Genomic DNA, 5,460 nt, shown 5'->3' on the forward strand with positions numbered 1-5,460 from the left:
TCAACAATGAGTGCATCAAGAAGGCACTAATCCAACTTACAGGAGCAGTTATGAAAGTTGGATATCTTCTAAAATGTATTCTTGCGGTTCTTGTTTTCTTTGGTCTTGCTTTTCTAGTCAAAATTTGGTGATGTATTCCCATGTATCAAAAATGAACGATGAAAAAAAGTTTAGGGCTTGCAAAGAAAAATGTACGCGGACAGGATGCGATCGGGATGCGTCCGCGCGCTGGACGCACGGCCACTGCATTCCAGAAACTGTCCAGACATGACCCCATTGCCCTACCCAAACGGACAGAATCCAGGCAAAACGAACGTCCGTTTGGGGTCGTGCGGTGGAGTTGGCCTTAATCAAGCACCCCAAGTTCTTCACTGATACCAGGTCTGCTATTGGTATTATATAGCTCCCTGAATAGGAAATATAACCTTGAACAAAACACAATGCAGAACATATTTTGCTTATTGGGCACTGAGTTTCGAATCCCTGAAATGTCCTCCAGCGGCTGAAACTTTCACCATACGGATTAGGAACTCCTGAAGCAATATGTGGTTGCCGATCCAGAGACCAAGGTTTGTGACAAAGATCATGTTCATCTTCATACTAATGGCTTGTGTCCCCTTCAACCATATCACGAAGACAACAACATTGTTACCTGATTTACCTGATACGGTACTACTCTGAGATTTGAAACATCTGCCATCTGCAAAAGGAGGAGCTGGTTGACATCTCTATGGAGTTCCTCATCCTGGCAAGTGACAGGTTGTGTGACGTGGTGACCAACGAGGTAAACACACCACTCATCCTTGTACCAGCTGAACTGACCTCACAGCTAGCAAAGATGCAGAATTCTGAGATGACTGCCTTGTTTACCAAGAAGCCGTGGCCATGGTGAAGCCAACCGTGGGCTAGCAGGAGGCCGCCAAGAAGCTCCTCGTCAAGGCGACGAAGAGGGGAAGCGCCAACAACATCACCTGCACCGCCGTACGTTTCCTGGACCAGCAGCCCCCGGCGGCCACCAGCGGATCCCCAACCACTGTCATGCCGGGCAACTTAACATTTCCTCTTCGAAGCACCGTAGACTTCACAGGGCAATGTGTTGTGCAAGCAGTGTGTCTGATGACGTAGCCCTTTGCATACGTGCTTATTTGCTTCACTCCAGCTTACCAATGTCTGTATATGTTCTCAGCTGTCATTTCAAATTTCAATTTTTGTAAATGTGCATCTCCGACTGGCGGGCTGTTTGCACAGCAAATGCTGATTCAGCTGAGAAAACTGTCAATAGAAATGAAAACATGATAAAGAAGGTAACCAAAAAAATCATCTAAGCATGTTAACAAAAAAAAGATATAATAAAAAAAATCGCAGTGGGTTACTGCTCAGGTTTTTTTTAGAAGACTGTAGGTTCACAGGGCACCTGACCAGACCACTTGCTCTGTCTTCTAAGCATCTACTTCCCTCCAGTGCTAGGAGACCTGACGATTTTTATGAGAGCTCTGGTCAGATCACCTGAAATTGTTGGTGGATGCTTTTAGCAAGCTAAGCATCTACTTCCTCCATTCCTAAATGTAAGTCTTTGTAGATATTTCACTACAAACTACATACTAAGCAAAATGAGTGAATCTACACTCAAAATACATCTATATACATCCGTATGTGGTTCATAGTGAAATCTTTACAAAGACTTATATTTTAAAACAGAGGGAGTACTGCATCAACACCCATGATGATGAGCATCCTTACTCATGGTTGTAAAAAGGGTACAATGCCATTCAAGTAGTTGGGTATTCCTGAATTGCCAAGCCCAAGATAGAATATTACATGCAAATTATTCAAACGGTTCAAAGAAGATTAAACGCGACTGCTCATTTTCTTTGTAACTACTATAAGACTACAATCTGCTATGTTGTAGTATTATCTTCTCAGACCACCTTTTCTATGAGTTGCATCAAACTAAAAAAAGGGGTAACATTTTTTTTTTGATAAATATAGAAGGCATGTCTTTCGGGTGAGGACATGAGCGCCTATGCCCTTGTTTGTAGACCCAAAGATGAAGGAGGTTTGGGGATCTTGAATCTGGAAAACCATAATAGCTCTTTACTTCTGAAGATCATTAAGAAATTCATAAATAAACAGGGTAAAGAAATTGCCACTCCATGTTTGGGTTGGTTGATACATCTTCTGATCTGATATGCAGTTCTCCAAGACCAATGGCCCCATCTGCACCCTTTTGCGACCAACAAATATCTGCTAGACATATCCTACTGCCAAAGATCTGGAAGGTTGTTTTCACCTGCCTTTGTCTGAAGAGGCCTATGAACAATACCAACAATTACAGCATGATAGTTATCAAAAGGATTATCAGGCTTGTTAATAGGCATCTATCTTTTATCTGAACATTTTTGCCCACACTGAATACCAAATGGTTATGGCTGAATCATAAAGTATTCTTCTGGCTGCTAATGGAATAACAGACTAAGTACTAGTGAATTCCTTCAACGAAAGAACTTCATTGAGCACTATACATGTGTCATGTTTGCTAGGTGTCCTTAGAACAGTGACCAATCAATTATCACTATGAATTTGCTAACATTTGTTGGTTGTGCTCAAAACAAATTTGCAAACATTTGTTGGAAATCCATCTATCCCCAACGTAATCCTCCTGTTGTAGATCGTCAGTTTCATAATGTTATTAGGGCCGTACATACCTTGTATATTTTCTTTTGGTCTTTTAGCTAGTTTTTCATTTTCTTTTCCTCTTTAATTTATACATAGTTATTAGAAAATCAATAACAAAATACACGCAGCACATTCTACTGTTCCCTGTAAGAAAGGTTCACAGGGCATTCGTTTTGGTGTCGTGTTTTCATCTGTTTTGATTGGCAAGTTTTAATCCTCAAATCCTGCAAAGATTATTTGTTCAACAGAGAGCTAAATCCAAAGAAAACCGTCGATAGACAATTCAAGTAACACCAAAGAAATTGAAAAAACAAATCTGAAGTGGGGATGAGGAGTTGCTCAGGTAACCGCTCAGGAGGAAATGGTATTTCCCAGACTCATCAAGCAGGGATCTGCTTTCAACACTGATAGATCTCATCATCGCAACGAACATCCACCACCGACTGTTGGAACAACATAACGAAAGAGATAAAGAACCGTGCTGAAAACACCAACAAAAGATCAAGAGCGGTGAATCTGAAAGGGGATGAATCGGCTCAGACAAATTTTAAGGTCTTCAAGGCGGATGAAAACCCGCCGTTAAGACGAGCGAACCTTGTTTTTCCTCATCGCCGTTGATTCCCTTCGATAAATTAAACACTCGTCGGACAAAAGACAACAAAACAGCAGAGAACAAACACCAAAAGGTATGTTGATCTTGAGATCTGTTTCGGCTCAGACTACTTTTAAAGGTCTTCAAGGGAGGCGTGAGCCAGCCGTTAAGACGAGCGAACCTTGTTTTTCCTCACCGCCGGCGCCGGGGGCGGATCCCCATTGCTGTCAAAGAAAGTGCAAAGTGCAAACAATCCAGAACGAAGAAGAAAACAGCAAACGAACGATGAGAAGAACCGAACAGGAGTGAACTAAACGAGAACTAGAGCAAGATCTAGCTTGGAACTCTCTTGGATTCAATGAACTACCAAGAAGATACACTTACGAGGGAGGCCAGCAGGCGGCGCGGCGGTGATAGATGGAAGGAAACCTAGGAGGTGACGAGCTACTTATAGGGAGACGGTCCCGTGAAAGCCCTCGGAAGTTGGGGTTATTTCCGTACATGCCATCTCATAATGGCCTAGGAGTCCAGCCCGGTACGGCCCGTGAGGTCCCTTTTCTCCTCTATATCTCTCAGAAGGCCCATGAAGGCCCGCGTAATGATTTTCTCGCTTCGGCTGAACTGGATAGCAGTAAAGAAAGAAAGAAAAAGCAACGCAAGCATATGCATATCAAACCATTGATTTCTTCTTCTCGCAGCAGCCTCTCCAAATTTCCTGAGAGCAAACCTGGGCTATGTGATGGAATTTAACCAACAGACATTTAGTTTGTCCAACGCGATTACATAAATCAAGAGCGATCTACTTACTGGTAGCAAATGAATAGGATATTTGGATCACCATTCTCCGACGTGCTCAGCCTAATGAAGCACCTTAATTAGCAGGGGCTTCCCAGATGGTTGGGTTCGTCAGGTGGAAGAGCTTATTTCCTGCTATGATGTCACCCATTTCTTGCATATGTATTTCAATTTTGCAGGGCTTCACATATCCAATGAGCATTTGCCCTTCAATACCATTTCTCGTATGCCAGCATGTAGAAGACCAGCTCGACATGTTAGTTCCGGGATCTCTAGATGGGTACCATGTAGAGGGAACAAGGTTCCTACATGTCAGCTACATCTTGCAAGGTGCATCGATGAACCCTACGACAAATGACTCTTTCTGAGCCATCAAATTTTAGATGACACCGGAGTTGGTGAAGATGGTCTGAGGGATTCTATTTTGGGAAAATCATATGCTTAATAAAGATGTCATTTCGGTCCCGATGCCTCTAATATCTACGCCTTCTCAACATCACTTTGGTTTTTCAATCATTCTATGCTAAACTTACTTAGACTTCCATCTACATATTTGATGTACCAAAATACTAAAATTAAAGGGTTGTGTTGGCCATATGATTGAATGAGATGATGGACTTTGTTTCCTTCTCAAGTGAGGATGGGGTAGTGGTATATATATAGGACGCTTTGATTGCCCATTTACTTGCAGAAATTTTCTTATCGTTACTACTACCTCTCTCTCGGTTTACAGGGCGTGCGCGTAGCCCTAGGTCGTCAATTTAACCAACCTAATACAAGTCATATATTACAAAAAGTATACCAATATAAACTTCAGATGTTCTATTTTTAAAAGATATAATTTTTGTGTTATATAGTTTATATTAAGGTGATCAAATTGGCAACCTAGATATACGCGTGGGACTTGTAAACTGAAACGGAGGTAGTACCTTTAAGTTTTTACACTAGTCTTAAATGGTAGTTGGTGGTCTCTGTTAGGCCAATGCATTGGCTCTTAACTCGTCATCCTTGGTGGTGACAATTTTTTAGAGTCAAGCATCCTGATGAATTTTCTCTTAGGTGTTGTTTTCAAGTGGTGTTGTATTCAATTGATTCAGGGATCACATGTGCATCCCGATATTGTGGCCTAGTTGTAGAAAAGAGAATGAGTGATACATAGCAAAATAAGCCACACCACATCAAAGCATTAATTACACTATGTAGAGAAATGTTCTAAGAATCGTATTTCCACGAACATACAACTTCCTTCTCTTTTATCTTTACTATGTATGGAGACGGTCCTGGGAAAGCCCTCAGAGCTTGGGGTTATTCCCATACCTGCCAGCAAATCATGGGCTAAAAGTCCAGCCTAGTACAACCTGTGAGTTTTTCCAGCCCCGTGTTTGAGTTTCCATCTC

General features: G+C 41.9%; 1 non-coding gene across 1 annotated transcript; it reads right to left on the reverse strand.

Annotated features, from left to right (window-relative positions):
• Positions 1 to 3,011: 3,011 nt before the first annotated feature.
• LOC123163469 (small nucleolar RNA snoR128) lies at positions 3,012 to 3,102 on the reverse strand. Its single transcript, XR_006481922.1, has one exon. It is a non-coding gene; the product is annotated as a small nucleolar RNA snoR128 (small nucleolar RNA).
• Between the last annotated feature and the right edge of the window lie 2,358 nt (positions 3,103 to 5,460).

This window comes from Triticum aestivum, chromosome 7B (genome assembly GCF_018294505.1).
Source record: "Triticum aestivum cultivar Chinese Spring chromosome 7B, IWGSC CS RefSeq v2.1, whole genome shotgun sequence".
NCBI classification, from domain to species: Eukaryota; Viridiplantae; Streptophyta; class Magnoliopsida; order Poales; family Poaceae; genus Triticum; species Triticum aestivum.